General features: G+C 41.9%; 1 protein-coding gene and 1 long non-coding RNA gene across 3 annotated transcripts in view; both read right to left on the minus strand.

Moving 5' to 3' along the window:
- Positions 1-9,385, minus strand: part of LOC106603308 (stAR-related lipid transfer protein 8) — a 38,617-nt gene extending 29,232 nt beyond the window's left edge. For both annotated transcript variants that reach the window (XM_082974566.1, XM_082974567.1), the window contains exons 1-3: positions 7,315-9,385; positions 6,446-6,588; positions 3,645-5,093 (exon numbers count right to left, since the gene is read on the minus strand). The gene's annotated coding sequence lies outside the window, so the exon portion shown is untranslated. The remainder of the gene's footprint in view (positions 1-3,644; positions 5,094-6,445; positions 6,589-7,314) is intronic.
- Positions 9,386-13,738: 4,353 nt separating this feature from the next.
- On the minus strand, positions 13,739-15,494 carry LOC145878652 (uncharacterized). The gene is made up of 2 exons (XR_014392158.1): positions 15,095-15,494; positions 13,739-14,912 (listed from the first exon to the last, which is right to left on the minus strand). It is a non-coding gene; the product is annotated as an uncharacterized LOC145878652 (long non-coding RNA).
- Between the last annotated feature and the right edge of the window lie 9,186 nt (positions 15,495-24,680).

The following is a 24,680-nucleotide window of genomic DNA, read 5'->3' on the forward strand; positions in this document are numbered from 1 at the left end:
CGCCACCTGGTAGGAGCGACCTGTCAGGTAGGACGCAATCCAAGCGTGGGCCGCGCCGGAGATGCCCAACTCGGAGAGGGTGGAGAGGAGGATCTGATGGTTCACAGTATCAAAGGCAGCAGATAGGTCTAGAAGGATGAGAGCAGAGGAGAGAGAGTTAGCTTTAGCAGTGCGGAGAGCCTCCGTGACACAGAGAAGAGCAGTCTCAGTTGAATGCCCAGTCTTGAAACCTGACTGATTAGGATCAAGAAGGTCATTCTGAGAGAGATAGCAGGAGAGCTGGCCAAGGACGGCACGTTCAAGAGTTTTGGAGAGAAAAGAAAGAAGGGATACTGGTCTGTAGTTGTTGACATCGGAGGGAGCGAGTGTAGGTTTTTTCAGAAGGGGTGCAACTCTCGCTCTCTTGAAGACGGAAGGGACGTAGCCAGCGGTCAAGGATGAGTTGATGAGCGAGGTGAGGTAGGGGAGAAGGTCTACGGAAATGGTCTGGAGAAGAGAGGAGGGGATAGGGTCAAGTGGGCAGGTTGTTGGGCGGCCGGCCGTCACAAGACGCGAGATTTCATCTGGAGAGAGAGGGGAGAAAGAGGTCAAAGCACAGGGTAGGGCAGTGTGAGCAGGACCAGCGGTGTCGTTTGACTTAGCAAACGAGGATCGGATATCGTCAACCTTCTTTTCAAAATGGAGGGGGGGGGGGGGGGGGATTCAGGAGGGAGGAGAAGGTAGCAAAGAGATTCCTAGGGTTAGAGGCAGATGTTGGAATTTAGAGTGGTAGAAAGTGGCTTTAGCAGCAGAGACAGAAGAGGAGAATGTAGAGAGGAGGGAGTGAAAGGATGCCAGGTCCGCAGGGAGGCGAGTTTTCCTCCATTTCCGCTCGGCTGCCCGGAGCCCTGTTCTGTGAGCTCGTAGTGAGTCGTCGAGCCACGGAGCAGGAGGGGAGGACCGAGCCGGCCTGGAGGATAGGGGACAGAGAAAATCAAAGGATGCAGAAAGGGAGGAGAGGAGGGTTGAGGAGGCAGAATCAGGAGATAGGTTGGAGAAGGTTTGAGCAGAGGGAAGAGATGATAGGATGGAAGAGGAGAGAGTAGCGGGAGAGAGAGAGCGAAGGTTGGGACGGCGCAATACCATCCGAGTAGGGGCAGAGTGAGAAGTGTTGGATGAGAGCAAGAGGGAAAAGGATACAAGGTAGTGGTCGGAGATTTGGAGGGGAGTTGCAATGAGATTAGTGGAAGAACAGCATCTAGTAAAGATGAGGTCAAGCGTATTGCCTGCCTTGTGAGTAGGGGGGGAAGGTGAGAGGGTGAGGTCAAAAGAGGAGAGGAGTGGAAAGAAGGAGGCAGAGAGGAATGAGTCAAAGGTAGACGTGGGGAGGTTAAAGTCACCCAGAACTGTGAGAGGTGAGCCATCTTCAGGAAAGGAACTTATCAAGGCATCAAGCTCATTGATGAACTCTCCAAGGGAACCTGGAGGGCGATAAATGATAAGGATGTTAAGCTTGAAAGGGCTGGTAACTGTGACAGCATGGAATTCAAATGAGGAGATAGACAGATGGGTCAGGGGAGAAAGAGAGAATGTCCACTTGGGAGAGATGAGGATTCCAGTGCCACCACCCCGCTGGCTCGATGCTCTAGGGGTATGCGAGAACACGTGGGCAGACGAAGAGAGAGCAGTAGGAGTAGCAGTGTTATCTGTGGTAATCCATGTTTCCGTCAGCGCCAGGAAGTCTAGGGACTGGAGGGTAGCATAGGCTGAGATGAACTCAGCCTTGTTGGCTGCAGACCGGCAGTTCCAGAGGCTGCCGGAGACCTGGAACTCCACGTGGGTCGTGCGCGCTGGGACCACCAGGTTAGAGTGGCAGCGGCCACGCGGTGTGAAGTGTTTGTATGGCCTGTGCAGAGGGGAGAGAACAGGGATAGACAGACACATAGTTGACAAGCTACAGAAGTGTTGTTTCTTGTATTATTGTCTCTTGTGTCTTTAGAGAACTGTTTCACTTTGATATCCTTTTTCTTCTGTCCTGATTTTCTCTTTCTTTTCTTCTGTTAACTAGATATTCTTTGTTGTTCTTCGTTAGCTAGCTAGCTTCTTCCAAAAGAGTCCCTAGCAACTGCTTAGCAACTGGTAAACAATTCAGCTAGCTAAGATAACTACAATTTTATGAAAAATAGTTATTTTTCAAAAGCCTATCTTCTTTGTTTGTTGCTTGTTTTTTCTCCTCTTCAGTCTTGCAGTTTTCTTTTGCTTTTTCCGATGTACTTCACTCTAAAAACCATGTAAATTTCAATATTTGTAGGAGCTCATTTTTCAGCTGCTGCTGCTCAAATTGGAGTTCCGGAACATTATGTATAGTATATTATATTATGTATTAGGTATATATTCTGCTACCCCGATTTAAGACAACTCTACCCAGTGGTGTAAATTACTTAAGTAAAAATTAAATACAAAAGTACTACTTAAGTCGTTTTTTGGGGTATCTGAACTTTACTTTACTATTCATATTTTTGACAACTTTTACTTCACTACATTCCTAAAGAAATGAATGTACTTTTTACTCCATACATTTTCCCTGACACCCTAAAGTACTAGATACATTTGTAATGCTTAGCAGGACATGAAGATGTTCAAATTCACTCACTTATCAAGAGAACATCCCTGGTCATCCCTACTGCCTCTGATCTGGCGGACTCACTAAACACAAATGCTTCGTTTGTAAAGATGTCTGTGTTGGAGTGTTCCCCTGACTATTCGGAAATAAATAAAAAAAATTGAAAATGGTGCCGTCTGATTTGCTTAATATAAGGAATTTGAAACTTTTGATACTTAAGTATATTTTGGCAATTACATTTACTTTTGATACTTACATATTTAAAACCAAATACTTTTAGACTTTTATTCAAGTAGTATTTTACTGGGTGACATTCACTTTAGTCATTTTCTATTAAGGTATCTTTACTTTTACTCAACTATGACAATTGAGTACTTTTTCCACCACCGGCTCTAACCCCTCTAACCCCCCAGTGAAGCAATTGGTGAAAGGAGATGATTACATTATGTATATAGCAGCAAATGTGGATTGTTTCATATCACTATAGTACATGCACTGATGAGCTAGAAGTTCAATGATGGAAACCTTTGTCTGTACTGTAGGAGCTAACCAAACACAACAAGTCTCTCTGGACCATAGTGGTCGTATTAACTTGGTGGAACATTTCGTAAAACTTCAATAATTAGCCTGTGCGTTTATTTGCTTAAAATCACTTAACACAACAGGAGTTTATTAGAGACAGGCGTCCATTTCCTTAAGCACACAGCCTTTGCTCATTTGCATAGTTCATTCCAGCATTTGAATTAACTTCATTTCATGCACTAATGTGTTAGCATTTACACACTCTGTCACATTTATTTTGTCTAAGTATGCCATTTAAAAAATAAAAACACTGTCCCTTGACATAATTATTATCCTGTGTATTTTCGGCAGTTTGAGGATTTCTGGGGGTCTGTACTCCCAAAGTTGTTGACCGTTTTTGAGATTGACAGTTAGCTAGCAGTTCTCAGCTGTTAGCAGCCAGTGGCTAGCAGTTTCTTACTGGCGATAACAATGGATGATTGCCTTAATTTTTTTGAGTCATTATTGAATTATTTATTACCTTCATAGACCTGGGCATACTGTGGAAATCCAGCTGCCCGCAGCCAATTACAAGCTTCTTTAGCCTCCAGTTCTGAAAAGGAAAAAACAAAACACAAAGATACGCAGACAAATGTATTGTACTACTGTTACAACCGAATGACTTCTAAATTAAGAGTTAGGTGGTTATAACCTGACTTGTTACACAAAGCTAGAAATTCCGCAAAATTTTAGCTTTACATATTTCTCCAACCAGATTCGGAGAGCTTGGTGGAAGGCAATGGTGACGGCCAAATGAAAAACCACAATGCACATACAGATGCTTATCTAGAAAGTTGGTTTAGCATTTTATTTGGCTTTACCATTTTCCAGTACTGACACTGCTGGTGCATGACATTGGCTTGACACAAGCTAAAATAAATTCATACAATCTAAATAAGTCTGGGTGGGATATGCGGTGAAACTGACATTTCTTCCTCCGGAAGATTATCAATGTGGCCTTTTAGCAATGTGGTTGGTTCAGATAACCACCTGGTAACAAAAAAAAGTTTAAATAATATTTATTTTTATACAGCGCTTTTCATACAGAATCTCAACGTCACTTTTAAAAAACAATAGTTCATGGGAGATGGTCTTCCACCGAAACAGTAGTAACATCCTAACAGCTGCGTGTGACAAGGCAGTTGTTCGTGAGAAATGGAGCCCAGCTGCTCTTGAGACCTTGGCGTTAGACAGCTACTTCACTAATTGCACACTGAATGGAAATGTGCAATTTAATGTGCATCACAAATAGCTGTCGATTCTGTGACCATCTGAAAAAATTGTCATTGTGGTTTCTATTCTGATCCGCTCTATCAATGTCTTTGCTACAATGTTTCAACGCTGTTTTCAGATCCATGGACAGCGCCTCTATACAATGTTTCGATCTGACACTCAATTTTCCTATGCATAGACCAGACGTGCTGTTTTCTGAACCATGGACCGCATCTCTAGAAATCAAGGTTCTGGAACTATCAACCAGCGCTTAGTTTTGCTTTACATGGCAGTCAATACAAAAATAACTAACGACCAAAGAGCCCCTAAAATGTCACTTGACAACCAGTGTTAGTGAATGTAGCGTCATGTTTTGTAAAAGAAAAAATAGTTTGAGAAATAATCTTGATTTTTAATGCTGGTAACCCGTTGTATAAAAGCAACAATACAAGCAACAATACACTGGAGGCCATGACCACACCAGAACCATGATAAAAATGTCATAACACATGGTCTCATGTATTATTGCTTAAGTATATGTTATTGGAGCATTATTTCAGTGATAAGTGTAGTCATAGTAATAAAACAATAGAACAAACCACACAAAACAATTTAATTAATTGTTTCCTTTCATCGCTTTTCAATTCAGCCAATTTACTGTTTTAAGCCATTCCCACTTGTCCCTTTGTTGCGCCCGGGAAGAGCTTTATGACGGAATCTGTGGAGAGAAAGCAACACATTTAAGATAAAGAGCACATAGAACAGTAAGGGGCTGGGGTCATAAAATAATGAAAAATATATATTTATGTGAAAAACATTATCAGATTCAGTTTAAGAAGAAATCCTTGACCAGTAATGACATATTTTCAATGATTGATTTGTAAATTCAGTTAAGGGACACTTTTTACACCTTAGTCAGTCAGATGGTTCCTTACCCTGCAAGTAGGGCATGGGCCAGGAGAAACTGTAATCCATGATTTAGAGTTGTTTAAATAGCCAATATTAACGTGAGGGGATTTGGCCACAAACATTTAACAGACTAATTGCCCCCATCACCCTCATAGTTTTTTGGTTAGCCATCTGACTATAAGGTGTAAAAAAGTTAACTATCCCTTTAACATCCTTCAATTTATTGAATTGAAATTAAACCCAACCCTGTTATGGTGTCTTAATTTTTAATGGTATACTGCGAGATCTCAAGATTTTGCTAATTTTTTTACTTACCCAGTCAGACGAACTCATGAATAAAATGTGTATGTCTGAGTGCAGTTTGGAGATTATTGAAGTTAGCATATTGTTATTTTAGCACAATTGCTGGAAGTCTCCTTGTATAGTAGCCAGAAGATCACAATGTTGTATCTGTCTCAATGGCACTGCCCATGCGCTCACAGATGCCATCATTTTTATTTATTTATTTAACCAGGTCGGCTGGTTGAAAACAAGTTCTCATTTGCAACTGCGACCTGGCCAAGATAAAGCAAAGCAGTTCGACACATACAACAACACAGAGTTACACATGGAATAAACAAACATACAGTCAATAATACAGTAGAAAAGGTCTATATACAGTATGTGCATATGAGGTAGGATAAGGGAGGTAAGGCAATAAATAGGCCATGGTGGCGAAGTAATTACAATATAGCAATTAAACACTGGTATGGTAGATGTGCAGAAGATGAATGTGCAAGTAGAGATACTGGGGTGCAAAGGAGCAAGATGAATAAATAAATACAGTATGGGGATGAGGTAGTTGGATGGGTGATGAGACAGATGAGACAGATACAATGCTGCGATCTCTATACAGAGAATGAGGAAGTGGATAGAATCTTGTTTATGATTATCAGTCAAATTAACAAATGTATAAATATTGATCACTATGTATAGCTTTGTAAGACTATAAATGACCAACAACCCAGCTTTGGAGTAGTTCGATGGACTGCTTCCCTGTTTTGAGAGGAGCAGGCTACTGAAGGAGACTTCCAGTAATTGTGCTAAATTATCCAAAGTTATTGGATCTTCTTCGAACTTGAAGACTAAATTCTATTGAGCCTGAGAAAGCTACTCCCTCACCCCCAATGCTGAGCCCTTTCTAGCCATGATCGCGACAAAACAGAGCTGCTCTTTCTCCTGGAGAAGGCCTGCCAGCACGAAGACAACTTTGCCCTCCAGATGTTCTTTGGGACAGTAACGGTTGAGCCTGAGTGAATTTCAATCTGCAAAACATAAATAATTCCCTCAGATGCTATAAGACAAGTTAGTACTGTAAGTACAGTAACAATACATCCTTTGTATTTAAAATAGTCATATTAGCTAATACATTGACTTGTACTTAAAAAGTATACATTCTCATTATTAATGTTATGATGGCAGATGATATAAAAGTTAACAACCATGTTATAAAAGTTAAAAATCATGTACTGTTTCAATAAAAGGAATACACATATAAATGCGCCTGTTTAAACCTTTAACGTTACATAGCTAAATGATCCATAAACCACCTAACGGTAGCCGCTAAGCTAATAGCAACACCAATGGGCTTGACAGGCTTGGGTTAGCGCAATTAGCTTAGCGGTAGCGTATATAGTTTAAAATATATATATACAAATCTGTAACATATAACACTTGTGTGGGGAGATGTCTGGGCCTAGAAAATGTAAACGCGTAGAAAATAAACCACAATATTACCTCAGAGGAGCTATAAATAAATAAGATCAAAACAAAAAATTATCTGGCGCCATATTTTCTTGTTATTCTATGGGCTAGCCTTGTATAGCCACAAAGTCAGTCATCTCTACTCTATGTCAAGATCGCTAACAGTTTTCACTCGATCAATTTACACATTTAAACTTGACAATTTCAACATAAAGGTAAGAATCACTCAGATAACCGTATTGATTCTAAAATGTTCTATAGCTAATATGCTTGAGTACACCACATACCTGTTTACGAGAACAAAGAAAATGAGACAGGATAAGAAAAGGTTATAGTTGTCACAGGCGTCTTCTTCTCGAGAGTTGTTGAGGGTAGGGGAGACGCAAACCGCTGTGCTCCTCTGCCCCCTGCTGGTGACAACAGGCATAAGGAATTCCCAAAGTAAATTCTTGGAGGACTCAACCTAAAATAATAGTGGATTACGACCATCTACAGATATTGATCAAAACAATATCTAAACCATGTTTTATGAATACAATGTGATTCCATAACCTTATGGGCAGTCACAACTATAGTGTACGAAAATAAACATCCTTATACGTTCTGTGCATTCTCAAAATGTGTACATCACATTTTAGCCACTTAGCAGAAACTCTGTCTAGTGATTTACAGGAGCAATTAGGGTTAAGTGCCTTGCTCAAGCCAAATTGACAAATGTTTCACCTTATTGGCTCAGGGATTCAGAACAAGCAACCTCTAAACCGCTAGACTACCTGCCATCACAAATGATAAACCTACACAAGTCTACGTCATCTCAATCTAATCTCAAAATGAGATTGCAAGTATCATCTACAAGAAACAACTAAGTAGTCCTAAGGTTGCCTAACACAAAATGCATCTAGAAAATAATTCATCCCTACGTGTGAGATTTACGCATTGATTTTAAGTATATACACTACCGTTCAAAAGTTTGGGGTCACTTAGAAACGTCCTTGTTTTTGAAAGAAAAGCACATTTGGTCCATTAAAATAACATAAAATTGTTCAGAAATACAGTGCAGACATTGATAATGTTGTAAATAACTTTTGTAGCTGGAAACAGCAGATTTTCTATTGAATATCTACAGTACATAGGCGTATAGAGGCCCATTATCAGCAACCAACACTCCTGTGTTCCAATGGCACGTTGTGTTAGCTAATCCAAGTTTATCATTTTAAAAGTCTAATTGATCATTAGAAAACCCTTTTGCAATTATGTTAGCACAGCTGAAAACTGTTGCCCTGATTAAAAAAGCAATAAAACTGACCTTCCTTAGTCTGGTTGAGTATCTGGAGCATCAGAAGTTGTGAGTTCGATTACAGGCTCAAAATGGCTAGAAACAAAGAACTTCTTCTGAAACGTGTCTGTCTATTCTTGTTCTGAGAAATGAAGGCTATTCCATGCGAGAAATTGCCAAGAAACGGAAGATCTGGTACAACACTGTGTAATACTCCCTTCACAGAACAGCACAAAATGTCTCTAACCAGAATAGAAAGAGGAGTGGGAGGCTCCGGTGAACAACTGAGCAAGAGGACAAGTACATTAGAGCGTCTAGTTTGAGAAACAGACGCCTCACAAGTCCTCCACTGGCAGCTTCATTAAATAGTACCCGCAAAACACCAGTCTCAACGTGTTCTTTTGCCCATCTTAATAGAGGTCGACCGATTAATCGGAATGGCAGATTAATTAGGGCCGATTTCAAGTTTTCATATCAATCGGTAATCGGTATTTTTGGCCACCGATTTGCCTATTTTTTATTTTATTTGTATTTTTTACACCTTTATTTAACTAGGCAAGTCAGATTAAGAACACATTCTTATTTTGAATGATGGCCTAGGAATGGGGGTTAACTGCCTTGTTATGGGGAGATTCGGGGATTCGTTTTTGCAACCTTCTGGTTACTAGTCCAACGCTCTAACCACCTGCCTTACATTGCACTCCACGAGGAGCCCGCATGGCATGCTGACTACCTGTTACGCGAGGGCAGCAAGAAGCCAAGGTAAGTTGATAGCTAGCATTAAACTTATCTTATAAAAAACTATCAATCTTAACATAATCACTAGTTAACTACACATGGTTGATGATATTACTAGTTTATCTAACGTGTCCTGCGTTGCATGTAATCGAAGCGGTGCCTGTTAATTTCTCATCGAATCACAGCCTACTTCGACAAACAGGTGATGATTTAACAAGCGCATTTGCGGAAAAAGGACTGTCGTTGCACCAATGTACCTAACCATAAACATCAATGCCTTTCTTTAAAATCAATACACAAGTATATATTTTTAAACCTGCATATTTAGTTAATATTGCCTGCTAACATGAAGTTGTGTCACTGCTCTTGCGTTCATTGCCTGGCTCGTTGCGAACTAATTTGCCAGAATTTTACGTAATTATGACATACCATTGAAGGTTGTGCAATGTAACAGGAATATTTAGACTTAGGGATGCCACCCGTTAGATAAAATACAGACCGGTACTGTATTTCACTGAAAGAAAAAAAAGTTTTGTTTTCGAGATGATAGTTTCTGGATTCGAGCATATTAATGACCTAAGGCTCGTATTTCTGTGTGTTTATTATATTATAATTAAGTCTATGATTTGATAGAGCAGTCTGACTGAGCGGTGGTAGGCACCAGCAGGCTCGTAAGCATTCATTCAAACAGCACTTTCGTGCGTTTTGCCAGCAGCTCTTCGCAATGCATTGCGCTGTTTATGACTTCAAGCCTGTCAACTCCCAAGATTAGGCTGGTGTAACTGATGTGAAATGGCTAGCTAGTTAGCGGGTGAGCGCTAATAGCGTTTCAACGTCACTCGCTCTGAGACTTGGAGTAGTTGTTCCCCTTGCTCTACATGGGTAACGCTGCTTCGAGGGTGGCTGTTGTCGATGTGTTCCTGGTTCGAGCCCAGGTAGGAGCGAGGAAAGGGACGGAAGCTATACTGTTACACTGGCAATACTAAAATGCCTATAAGAACATCCAATAGTGAAAGGTATATGAAATACAAATCGTATAGAGAGAAATAGTCCTATAATTCCTATAATAACTACAACCTAAAACTTCTTACCTGGGAATATTGAAGACTCATGTTAAAAGGAACCACCAGCTTTCATATGTTCCCATGTTCTGAGCAAGGCACTTAAATGTTAGCTTTCTTACATGGCACATGTTGCACTTTTACTTTCTTCTCCAACACTTTGTTTTTGCATTATTTAAACCAAATTGAACATGTTTCATTATTTATTTGAGGCTAAATTGATTTTATTGATGTATTATATTAAGTTAAAATAAGTGTTCATTCAGTATTGTTGTAATTGTCATTATTACAAATAAATAAAATAAAAATCGGCCGATTAATCGGCATCGGCTTTTTTGGTCCTCCAATGATCGGTATCGGTATCGGCGCTGAAAAATCATAGTCGGTCGACCTCTACATCTTAATCTTTTCTTTTTATTGGCCAGTCTGAGATATGTCTTTTTCTTTGCAACTCTACATTTTCTGGAATGCATTTCAAAGCAATAAATGCATAGAACAAAAAAAAGAATGTTTTCAGTTCCTTTTGCGTGATGAAATACTTACCCTTTTTAGAATTTTTTGTATGGGGTTGTGAGATTTATATAGATTATTGAAATATATGATAATGTATTTTAAAATCTAAGTCACATTATTTTATATATAAGGCCAAATATGGCCATATATTACATTTCCGTATGGGTAACCAGTGAGCCTTTCACACAAAGACCTCTAGCATCAGTTTACTGTACTATAGTCTACTGTAAGTCGTCTAAATTGGCCCTCTCTTTTCCTCTCGGAGGGACTCCACCTCTTTGCGACATTCCTTAACTCCCTTACTCCCCAAGCTCAGACTGAATATCATAACTGGAGGCCTGTGTTCCCAAGCACCAATACTGTTTCACTGTGCTCTCCACCAGGGAAAGCCTGAAACTCCAGCAGTAACAGGAAAATTGTGAAATACGTCTTCACAACACCAACTTTCAGAAGGAATAGAGCTGTATCTGAACAACTGCCAAATTACCAGTCTACTCAGTTATTCAGGACATCAACATTTATATCAAGGGAGAAATGAACTAAATCTGTGTGGCCCATATCATCATTGAGATGATTAGAGTAGTTGAAAGGAACCTGTAGTTAATTAATGAGTTTCAAGCTGAAAGCCCTGTAGAGTTAGCTGTGTGGGTCCCCGGGGAAGCCATGCTTCCTTCCCATGCAGATCTCCTTTTCCTTACTGCCATACAGCAAACTGGCTCCAGGAAAAGGTCTGGGGTACTGTAAATGCAGACTCATTGGGATCACTCATTGGAAACAGATTAAACCAGTACAAACCCCCCACTGAAACTAAAATAGCTACATTACATACACTTCCACCATTGAGACTTGGTTAGCCTCATGTCCTCATAATGGATTCATGGGTTTCTATTACATATTTAAGCCAAACTAGCAGAATCGTGTCTGCTGTGGAGTCAATAAGCAACATGATTCATTTCCAAAGGGAAAGTTAAAACCTAAGACATCCAAAAACAAAACAATTACTACAGTGACTGACGTTTACAGGAATCTCCCATTGGCATGTCAGAAAGCTCCCTCACCAAAATAGTACACTATTCCATATCCCGCCTCTCATCTCTAAACATCCACTGTCTCTTCCCTGTGATCAGTTCGAGAAGCAGCTGGAAGGCTGTTGAAACATCAAACAGATTTGCCTTGAGGCAAGTGCAGCATCCTGACCAGCACTACCATCTGTTTTTCCTTCCCTACGGTGTTCAATTGAGCCGCCTGCCAATTGGAGTCTAGTCCTTCCCTCATGCTGAGTCTTAAAACCACCTTCTGAACCTTGACACCATCAGACACCAGAACAGCTGAGACTTGGGGAGTCTTAACACATCTTCATTCAGAGCTCCTTACAAGGGAACACTGATCATATTCTTCTCTGACTTATGTACTTCACTGCCGCTATCTACATTGCACAAGCTTTACACACATACAATAATTAAGTGTATAATATGGATGCCATATTGTAATTCTACAAGTGATGATTGAAGTAATTAAATTGGCAGCAGATCTTTACAAAGAAATACGGGTCGCTGCATTCGTATAAATCATATTACACTTCAACCACAGTCTTCGTTCATCAGCAAATTTACGTCAATCATGGCGTTACTGGCTCAAATCCTTTTAGTTGCCAGCATATGGAGCTTTCGCTTATGTTAGCCTAACTGTGTTTCATAATCAAAGTAATCTAAAAATATCCAATATATCGGGTCATTGAGCATTTTTATGAGACTTGTTGCTATGCTTGATTAGATTTTATGACTGTCTGAATGTATATGTGGCTGTCTCTTCAGGAGTCCAGGGGGAACAGAAGGGAGGACTGTCATTCTGGACGTGAGAGGTGAGCAGGAGGCCTGCCTGCCTGTCTTTCACAAGTTGACTGGAAGGTTAGACATGGGAGATGTGAGTCTCTATGAGAGAGCAGAGTGTGGTCTTATTTTTTCTAGAGTGAAGTGAAAGTTAACCACAGAGCAAGATGCTGTTTTCCCATCTGGGTGTGAGGTGAGAAAATGGTCAGAACGGTCGGTGGCCGTTCTGCTTTGGGTTGGGGGAGAGAGTACTGATCAGGAAATGTGTCTGTCTCTGGTAGTGGAGGTGTTGCTTCTATGTTTGACACCACGGAGAAACAGAGCCATGGTGGAATGGGGTGGGGTAGGATGGATGTGAGGCTAATGGCCTATAGGAAATCCGTTTAAACCACAGTGTCATAAGAGGATCTACATATTTTATGATAGTGTGTTCTCTGTGCTGCTGAGAGCATCAATTACTATATGACCCATCATTTATGTGCTATCTTATGATCATGTTCTTCTCTGACTGTTGTACTTCACAGGGAATTTCTGAGGACCATGAAACCAGAAAATAAAATAGACAACATTGTGTATGGCCCAGGGACACACCTTTGGTTTTAGAAGTGTGGGGTCCTCCCATTTAGGGGGCATCTAAAGCTCATTTTCTGCATTTCTACACAATCTAATATGGTCCATGGCCCTTCTAGCGGTATCTATTTAGAACAACAAAAAGTAAGCAAAAACGCTTATTGGCATCAGGCTAGGTAAGAGATCAGTATTAAAAATGTTTAAGCGATTGATAAGACTGAACTAGATCTAGGATAATTCAATTATCAATATTGTGTTGCACATTTAACCAATAGCCTAACAAATGGACAACTCTTACAAGTAAAGTACAAAGACAACTTTTGATTATCTTTAAGACCCACCACCCGCCAACCCCTCTTTTATGCTACTGCTACTCTCTGTTCATCATATATGCGTAGTCACTTTAACCATATCTACATGTACATACTACCTCAATCAGCCTGACTAACCGGTGTCTGTATGTAGCCTCGCTACTTTTAAAGCCTCGCTACTGTATATAGCCTGTCTTTTTACTGTTGTTTTATTTCTTTACTTACCTATTGTTCACCTAATACCTTTTTTGCACTATTGGTTAATAAGTAAGCATTTCACTGTAACACGTGACAAATAAACTTTGATTTGATTTCGACATCCTCTTGTCAAATTTCAGCCAGACCACCCAGCCAGGCCGAGCCACCTGCACGCCCACCAGTGTATCCAATAACTCAGCTCTCTCCCCAACAACTTCCTTCCCATCTTTTTATTTGTTTTGTTATGTCTCAAGGAAGCGTTTTGGAAAACAAAAGTTGAATAAAAACACATACACCTCCACATTAACACACAGAAACAGTAGATCCTCCATATCGTTCCTATCATAGGCCTAATAGCCCTGTAGAGCTCTTTTTACTTGCACACAATATAGCTGGGTCACCCCGTCCTACCCCTAGGGGTCCACCGCCCTGCAGCGCCCCAACCAAACACAGCCCACTCAGATAGGGGAACTTTATTGGTTACAAGTGTGTTAGGCCAAGGTCAGAGTGACAACCAACACATCGGCAGACCCCCAGGGCCAGGTCTGAGCAGCCCAGCAGCTAGTGATTGCCTAAATAGGTATCTCCCCTGATGTGGGCATGTTTTCAAGACTCCTTTTGCTAAACAGTATTCCACATAAGGCATCCAGACCTTATGAAAGTTGCACAGTATACCCTTAATCTTGTAATAAATCAAATCTAGTGATAGATCACTTGACATTTCTTCTATCTATTGTGGGAGGATAACCTACCTTCCAATTAAAGGCAATGCATTTCTTAGCTGCTGTAAATGCTAGAATACACCGTTTCTTCTGATAACAGTCTCCAGTATCAACATTTCCAAGCAAACAAAAACAGGGAGAAGGGAGAATATGACATGCTGAGATAAAATAACACACTCTTTGCCATAATTCAGCCAGCCTTCATAAGACCATAACATATGCAAATATGTCCCCATTTGTTTTTTCAGCAGAATAAGACAATTTTTGAGTGCATGATATTCAGTTTCACTTAAACTGCAATAATTTATGTCTGAGATTATATGCACATGACTGGGCATTCTAACATACAGTATCTGTATCCGTTCATCATCATCATCATAATCATCATCACCAATAGCGTCTCCCAGGTCTTCCTCACATTTTTGTTTTACATGTTTTGTATCAGTGGGGAAAGCTTCTATCAACCCTTGATACAGTTTGAAAATCAACTTTAGAGGTTTGTCAGACTGCCTTAAAATAGTTTCAATCTTTGAAGCTTCTTGCTTGTCCAGTGTTTGCTGCACAGAGAGAATGAAGTGTTGTATCTGGAAAAAGTTCACCTCTGCGCTGTCACAGACTGGCTTCCCTGGCTGCCTGACCTTGATGAGACCCCTGTCACCACCTGATCCTACTCAGATGATGCATGACAAAGAATTACCTTGGTGTACATTTATACATTATATTATCCAAGAATAGAAATGGTTCAATAATTGAAATGACCATTATTCCCAGATCCCAGACTGTAGCCATCAACTCAAGATGGAACTTTGTATCCATTCACTGATTGTTATAATATATAAAAAAATTCACCTGAGATCCATAGACTGGTCTTCCCTGGCTGTCTGACCCTGCAGGGACACCTGTCACCATCTGATCCTGCTAAGACATGATGAACATAGTGTTGTGTACTTACTGTGCACCATGACAGTGAAGCCTATCGAGCTGTTTATACTGTGTCGGCAGGGGCGAAAATCTGATATCAACTTTGGAGGGGACAATTACATTACATTTTCTCAAGAGCAATTCCTGAGGGGGACACCAAAAGTAGTGCTGTAACACATAGCCTACATTGTAATATGGTAAATGTATATTGAGGAACCAAAGAAATAAGGTGTTTGCCGTACTCCTAACTACCGGTACCCAAAACTACACAACTAATCACAACAGCAATACCATTGCCTTTAACAAATCTTAGTTCAGTCACCAGTTTAAGTTGAGAGTGGGGGTATCCATGGCATTTTCCAATTATGTTCCTATTTTACAAGTCAAAAAAATTGAGAACCTTTCATGTTGCCAAACAAAGACTCAACAAACTTACCTGAGACTCCCTGTCTCTGCCAGTCTGTCCCTGCATATCTGTCCCCAACTCTGCTGTCTGTGTGCCATCTGTTGCCTGCTCTGCCTAATGACATCATTGTGAAACATTTCCATTAGAATTTCATTTCTTTCTTATGAACATTTTATCAACTAGTCTTTGAGATATTAGGCTACTAGGGTTCTTACTTTGCGTTTTGGTGTACTGAAAAATACTCTGATGTCCGTCTTTTAATTTTCTGCCATTTTTCTACCTGGCTGGCTGGCTCACACACACACACAGTGTGTGTAGGTTATTTACAGTAGGAGATGGGCTTCTATAATCTTATCTTTTATCATTCTATTTGGGCTTCGATCTAAAAGGTAGCTAGCAAATGTGAAACGGATTAAAATGACAAGAGTTGACAGCTGTATGAGTTCACCATTTACACAACATATGCTGCAACCTTTTGTAATTTTAATAGTTTGTTTCATATTGGCTGGCTTCCAACAATAGCTGAATTTGCAAAGCTAGCGAGCACCAATTCCGTTTCAGTGGTGTTTGCTATAATCTTTGCTACCCGGGTTAAATAAAGGTGAAATAAAATAAATAAATAAAAGTTCCCTTGCGACAATTTAGCTTTTGCAACGAGACCATTAAATATATTTAAGACAATGGTAGAAGAGAGTGTAGTTCTGTTCAGTTTATCGCTAACATTATCACAGGGACTTTGAAGCCCTAACTTACATCATCTGCATGCTGATCTTGGAATAAATTGACGATAGCAAAGATTCCATCTTTGACGAGGCCACATAAATGGAATAGGTACTAGCTAGCTTAATAGTTAATATTTGCCCGCTAGCTCTGCATATTCAGCTAGTGTGTGTGCGCGATTGACTGGATTAACCTCACGTCAGTTACGTTCATTGAGTGCCTTTCAGACAGTGGATACCACCCCTCTGTTACCTTGCCAACTAAGGAACTGGCAGTGGATCAAACCATTGTGAGGCAAAGGGTGGGGGGGTCGCAATCTTTTGAAACTTAAAAACGCGCTATTAAGTGTCTATAATCAGCACAATTGCTTTCATTGCATATTATTAATATTATTTAAATTACATAGTTATGTTTCAGTGATATATTGGGGGGGACAAATCATATTTTTCCCAGGATGGGGGGGTCATGTCCCCCCCGTCCCCCCCGGGATTTCCGCCCCTGTGTGTCGGTGTGAAAAGTAGGGAATTAACTAAGGAAACTGAGAGATCAATAATGTTACATTGCTATACTGACTAATAAAAACTCACATTGTGATGAAAAATGTCAGAATATTGGTCTTCAATTGTCTGGACGCTGGTTTCATCGTTTTATTCAAGTCTAGTGTGATTGAGGGAAAATTAATAGCTAAAGTTATTGAGCTAGCTAGCTAATGTTAGCCAGCTTTTGGCTGGCTCTAGCTAATGGTACATAATCAAATGTACTTATGTTGAAACGGGACAAAACAAAGGCTACATAACATTTCCATACACACAACAGCTGTTAGATACTGCTACCTGACAGACAGCTAGAGGCCAGCTAGAGCTGACCTGGCTGTGGTAGCTACTAGCTAGCTGCTAGTAGTTTATTAACTTCAGTCAAGATTGGATGAAACATTAGCAAACGTAACATGTCAGTTACACTACTAGCTCAGCACTGGGAATATTTTTTTCTTTTTCTGTCAAACAGCAGTTCCCTTGCCAGCTAGATCCGTCAACTAAAGAGTAACAAGTTTCTGCACTGCTTGCTTTTACACCTCAGAGAAAAAACGCAACACAGAAAGCAGCTGCCTCTGTTCATCTCTCCCGTGCTGGTCCTATAAGCAAAGCTTGCCTTCACACAGCCTGTCCACACGCTCTATGGTGTCAATTTCAGAATGTGGGGGGTGGGAGGGAGGGGGTCATGTCCTGCCTGTCCCCAGTGAAAGTTGCGCCCATGGTATGGCCTAAAAAGCCTTGAAGTTCCATTTCCACATTTTTGTTTTTATTTAACCTTAGTCAGTTAAGAACAAATTGTTATTTTACAATGACAGCCTACCCCAGCCAAACCCTCCCCTAACCTGACAACGCTGGGCCAATTATGCGCTGCCCTATGGGACTCCCGATCACAGCCGGTTGTAATACAGACCAGGTTTGAACCAGGATCTCTAGTGACGCCTCTAGCACTGAGATGCAGTGCCTTAGACCACTGCGCCACTCGGGAGCCCAACATATTACATCAAAATCTCCAAATAGAAGAATTGAATGCTTGTGCCTTTTTTCATACAACTTATAACAATGCCTTCTCTTTAAAACCAAATCCAACTTTCCATTTCGGACAACTTGAATAATTCACTGAATTAATGCAAATGTTTTAATCAGTGCTTTACCATAGACACAAGAATAACACTGTGGTCCCAAGATAGAGAGGGGATATTCTCGCAAGTAACCACAAATCCCTGCGTTCCCATTTCTCGTTCAAACCGAAATAATTTGTTTTGTTCACAGGAGCTGTAAGGCTGCCATTGTTTCAAACCAAATGTTGCAATAGAAGGCCAAGCAACTACAATGTGAGCCATTGATCACCAAGGGTTCAAAGCCCACATGACCAACAAGTCTTACTGTACATTTCTATTTGATTAAAATTCCAGCAGGATTGAGCGTGTGTGGTGACATCAGGAACAACGTAGAGTTCAAAGGTCTCATTCTCCCTACGCAGTGGATGGCTTTAACATTAGTGTTAAGCCTATAGCATTATAATATACCACAAACATAAGGTAAAGAGCTGTTTCATTATTCACTACAATTGGCTTTAAAAATAAATACAATCTATTTAGAAATTAATGAAAGTACTGACGAAAGTAGACAATTTCTTTAGAAGACAGAACATGTGATGTTTGCAAAGCACATCATAAGCTTTTGTAAGAAGAAATGTATCAATCATATGGTCTAAATTGTCCCTCTCTTTTTCTCTCAGTGGGACTCCATAATATACTTGTGTAAATAAACTAGCTAAAAATAGTATCAGCTATTCAGAGGGGAGTCTCATACGCACCATTTTTTCCAAGCAGTTGTTGAAACTTAATCCGACCACTCATTAACAAATTAAAAGAGCATTGAAGCACAAAACACTCAACAGTAGCCTTGTAGTGGTCAAAAGTGTACAGATTCCAGAAGTGATTGAGAGTTAGAGTTACACAAATCCAAGAAAAATACGTTTCAAGCAGGCAAAATAAAATTAATTAAGGGAACAGAAGCCATGAACTCCAAAGTTATGGCCACTTTTCTATATGTGAACGACCGTACCAGCCTAAAATAACCTGGCCTTCCTGACACCTTTTATGCTGAAAACCATCTGGTTCCTCTTGAACAAATGTCCCACCTCAAACACCCCACCCCTTTCCAGGAGGGCCATACCATTTGAGCTTGTGAGGGGATGAATTACAAACTCTTAAAATGGCCTTAACAACCACAACTTTAATACAGAAGGATAATTCCTTTCTACCTTTCAAACTACAACTGATGGTGCAATTGTATATTTGTTATAACTAGCCTACATTTAGGCCTACTACTGCTTCACCGACAAGATTTCAGAGCTTCAGTAAATAGCTTTCTTATAAAATCCATGACACTGTTGAAAAAGCTATTAACACTAAACTGAGTGTACAAAGCATTAGGAATACCTTCCTAATATTGCGTTGCACCCCTTTTGCCCTCAGAATAGCCTCAATCCGTCAGGGAATGGACACTACAAGGTATGGCTGGATATCATTTGGGTGGTGGACCATTCTTGATACACACGGGAAACTGTTAGTGTGAAAACCCCAGCAGTGTTGCAGTTCTTGACACACTCAAACCGGTGCACCTGGCACCAACTACCATGCCCTGTTCAAAAGCACTTAAATCTTTTGTCTTGCCCATTCACCCTCTGAATGACACACACACACACACACACACACACACACACACACACACACACACACACACACACACACACACACACACACACACACACACACACACACACACACACACACACACACACACACACACACACACACACACACACACACACACACACACACACTATCCATATCTCAATTTTCAAGGCTTAAAAATCCATCTTTAACTTGTCTCCTCCCCTTCATCTACACTGATTGAAATTGATTTAACAAGTGACATATATAGAGATCACTTGGATTCACCTGGTCAGTCTATGTTATGGAAAGAGCAGGTGTTCCTAATGTTTTGTACACTCATTGTATCTCTGAAGCTGTCACAAATGTTATCTCAAACCAAACATTATGTACAGAGGTCACACAGAGGCCTGTGTGACCTCTGTTCAGACAACCAACTTTTTGAAACAAGTCAACAAGCCAAACTTGACGAGAGTAAACAACATACAGGTAACTGACAAAATAAAAGAAACAACAACATAAAGTGTATTAATATGACGTTGGGCCACAACAAGCACCCGAAACAGCTTTTATCTCCAGGCCATCAGACTGTTAAATAGTCACCACTAGCCGGGCTCCAATAGTCACCACTAGCCGGGCTCCAATAGTCACCACTAGCCGGCCTCCGCCCAGTACCCTGCCCTGAACTTTAGTCACTGTTATTAGCCGGCTACCATCCGGTACTCACCTTAGCGACTGCTGCCCTATATGTACATAGTCATTGAACACTGTTTACATACTGTTTTACCCACTTCATATGTCTATACTGTATTCTAGTCAAGGCTCATCCTATATAGCTACTGCTGTACACACCTTTTCTTTTCATATACTGTCCATGATGTCTATACACACATTCATATACATATACAGTGCCTTTGGAAAGTACTTTTTCCACATTTTGTTATGTTACAGCCTTATTCTAAAATAGATTTAAAAGATTTTTCACACCTATCTATAGACTAGGTATCCCCCTTTCCCTTTCTTTTCCTTTCCCACAGTTGCCAGTGCATGTCAGAGCAAGAACCAAGCCATGAGGTCGAAGGAATTGTCACTAGAGCTCCGAGACAAGATTGTGTCGAGGCACAGATCTAGGGAAGGGAACCAAAACATTTCTGGTTCACCGTCTAACAGGATAACGACCCTACGCACAAAGCCAAGACAATGCAGAAGTGGCTTCGGGACAAGACTCTGAATGTCTTTGAGTGGTCCAGCCAGAACCCAGACTTGAACCCGATCGAACATCTTTGGAGAGACCTGAAAATAGCTGTACAGCAACGCGGTCGAGCTCAAGCTCTCAAGGCCAACGGACCTCGCTGTTACCATATTGTAGAGCAACAAAGTTTAACCTTCCACATAAAGCTCCACAATAGCACACTATATGATGGGATACTCTTCATAAGTATTTTCAGATCTGATAGTTCTAGCCGAGGTAAAGCCATTAGTGCCTGATATTCATGATCAGATCAAAGTTCAGAAGCAGTTTGGAACTTTCTCTTCATTTTCCATTTATATGATTAATCCATGACAGACATTTCCTTACATACAGGCAGATGAGTTCAGAGGGAAGTATGGGCTTCTGGGAAACTACAGTGAATATGTAACACAGACAGCAAAGGGAAAAGGTGTGGTACAGAAGAGCTGATCTCTCAGGAAATGGGCTGTTAGTGGAGGCTGGGAGACTAGAACATGTCATAATCCTCCTAAACACGTGTCTGCTTCACTGATCTTTTTCATTGCATAATATGTTAGATAGGTGCAAATAAATCTGCTATTTTACCCTGTACTAGTCAAACACAAAAAAAAACACACAAATTGTCACATTGCTCACATGTCCTAAACCTGCAGCTGCACCTCAAATTCAATTTTGGAAAATAAATGCAACAGAATGAATAACTACAAATCAATCATAGAAAACGCCAGACCACACACTATTTATAGTCTCTTCCTCTACCAGTATCAGGTTTGAAGGTAAGCCCCAGGTGCAGACCGTGTCAAAGTAACAAATGCTTATTAAATTAAACACGGGCAGGCAAAGGTACAGGAAGGTAGGCAGGCTCAGGGTCAGGGCAGGCAGAGGTCGGTAATCCAGATTAGTGGGGCAAAGGTACAGGACGGCAGGCAGGCTCAGGGTCAGGGCAGGCAGAGGTCGGTAATCCAGATTAGTGGGGCAAAGGTACAGGACGGCAGGCAGGCTCAGGGTAAAAGCAGGCAGAAAGGTCAAAACCGGGAAAACTAGAAAACAAGAACTATAGACAAGACAGGAACAAGGGGAAAAACGCTGGTAGGTTTGATGAACAAAATGAACTGGCAACAGGCAAAGGCCCCCCACCCCCCCAGTAGGGGCGCCATAAGGCGTCCTACCTGGGCGCATACCTGGTTGACCGGGGTGTCGGCATTGGAAATCTGCGATGAGGCCTGGGTCCAGGATGTCTCTGGTGGGGACCCAGCACCTCTCCTCTGGGCCATAACCCTCCCAGTCAACCAGGTACTGGAATCCCCTGCCCGGAGGTCGAACCTTCAGGAGACGCCTCACCGCGTAAGCATGTTGGCCGTCGATGAGACGGGGAAGCGGGGTGGGCCTGGAAATAGGAGACAAAGGGCTGTGAGACATGGGTTTAACTCTGGACACCTGAAAGGTAGGATGTATACGAAGGGTCCGGGGCAACAGAAGATGGGGCTAATGAGTTTGGAGATGGGAAACGGGCCGATAACCCGGGGTGAGAGTTTTCAGGATTCCACCCCAAGGGACAGATCCCGGGTGGACAGCCATACCTTCTCCCCCGAGACGATACCGAGGAGCCGGGGTCCAGTGGCGATCAACTTGTCGTTAATACCTGGAGGTGGTCTTGAGGAGGGCCGACTGGGCTCTCCTCCAGGTACAACGACAGCGGCAGACAAACATCTGGGCAGAAGGTATGCTGACATCTTCTTCCTGCTCAGGGAAGAGCTGGGGCTGATACCCCAGGGATCACTCAAAAGGAGATGACAGAGCAGGGAAGGGTGTTGCGGGCATATTTGACCCACACCAGCTGCTCGCTCCAGGTGGTGGGGTTGGCAGAGACCAGGCAGCGCAGAGTAGTCTCTAGGTCCTAGTTGGTGCGTTCCGACTGGCCGTTGGACTGGGGGTGGAACCCGGAGGACAGGCTGGCCGACAAACCAATGAGGGTGGAGAACGCCTTCCAGAACCGGGACAAGAACTGAGGGCCCGGTCAGAGACCATGTCGACTGGTAGTCCATGGATCCAGAAGACGTGCTGCACCATGAGCTGGGCTGTATCTTTGGCAGAGGGTAGTTTGGGGAGAGGAATGAAGTGGTGGCTTTGGAAAACCGATCCACCACCCGTCAAGATGGCGGTGTTGCCATCAGATAGGGGAAGACCCGTGACAAAGTCCAGGGAGATGTGAGACCAGGGACGGTAAGGGATGGGCAGAGGTTGGAGGAGACCAGCCGGAGCTTGTTGAGGAGTCTTGTTTTGTGCACAAACCGTGCAAACAGCAACGAATGCGGAGACATCAGGGACCATGGTAGGCCACCAAAAGCGCTGTCGCACAAAAGTCAATCTCCGACAGGAGCCCGGGTGGCAGGTCAGTCTGGAGGAGCGGGCCCACTTCAGGAGCAGACTGCATCAGGCACAAACATCCGTTTATCTGGTCCAGGGCAGAATGCTAGGACAGGACCACCCCCACTCCTACATCAGAAGCATCGGCCTCCACCAGGATGAACCAAGATGGGAGCAGTGGTGAAGCGGTGTTTGAGGTCCCGGAATGCCCGGTCAGCAAGAGGGGACCATGTGAACGGAACCTTGGGAGAGGTGAGTGCTGACAGGGGGGAAGCCAGGGTGCTGTAACCCCGGTGATTAAAGTTGGCGAACCCCAGTAAACATTGCAGCTGCACCCTGGATGTAGGCTGGGGACAATCCACCACCGCTCTCACCTTCCCGGGATCCATCTGGACACTCACAGCAGAGATGATATACCCCAGAAAGGGGATGGTGGAGTGACGGAACTCACACTTCTCTGCCTTAACCTGTTGGGGGTAGGGGGCAGTATTGACACGGCCGGATAAAAAACGTACCCGATTTAATCTGGTTACTACTCCTGCCCAGTAACTAGAATATGCATATAATTATTGGCTTTGGATAGAAAACACCCTAAAGTTTCTAAAACTGTTTGAATGGTGTCTGTGAGTATAACAGAACTCATATGGCAGGCAAAAACCTGAGAGGATTCTGAACAGGAAGTGGCCTGTCTGACAAGTTGTTGTTCATCTTGGCTCTTTATTGAAGACTGAGGATCTTTGCTGTAACGTGACACTTCCTACGGCTCCCATAGGCTCTCAGAGCCCGGGAAAAAGCTGAATGATATCGAGGCAGCCCCAGGCTGAAACACATTATCGCTTTTGGCAAGTGGCCGATCAGAGGACAATGGGCTTAGGCGCGTGCCCGAGTCGACCCCATGCTTTATTTTCTTTCGTCTACCTAAATGCAGATTCCCGGTCGGAATATTATCGCTTTTTTATGAGAAAAATGGCATAAAAATTGATTTTAAACAGCGGTTGACATGCTTCGAAGTACGGTAATGGAATATTTAGAATTTTTTTGTCACGAAATGCGCCATGCTCGTCACCCTTCTTTACCCTTTCGGATAGTGTCTTGAACGCACGAACAAAATGCCGCTATTTGGATATAACAATGGATTATTTGGGACCAAACCAACATTTGTTATTGAAGTAGAAGCCCTGGGAGTGCATTCTGACGAAGAACAGCAAAGGTAATAATATTTTTCTTATAGTAAATCTGACTTTGGTGAGTGCTAAACTTGCTGGGTGTCTAAATAGCTAGCCCTGTGATGCCGGGCTATCTACTTAGAATATTGCAAAATGTGCTTTCACCGAAAAGCTATTTAAAAATCGGACATATCGAGTGCATAGAGGAGTTCTGTATCTATAATTCTTAAAATAATTGTTATGCTTTTTGTGAACGTTTATCGTGAGTAATTTAGTACATTTTTTGTAAATTCTGATTATTTCTGGCTGGGTACTCTGCTGACATAATCTAATGTTTTGCCCCTAGAGAAGTTAACAAACAGCTGATTCTCCAGGAGGTGTTGAAGAACCTGTGGGACATGGAGCACATGTTC

The sequence above is a fragment of the Salmo salar genome, chromosome 04, assembly GCF_965601325.2.
Source record: "Salmo salar chromosome 04, fSalSal1, whole genome shotgun sequence".
NCBI classification, from domain to species: domain Eukaryota; kingdom Metazoa; phylum Chordata; class Actinopteri; order Salmoniformes; family Salmonidae; genus Salmo; species Salmo salar.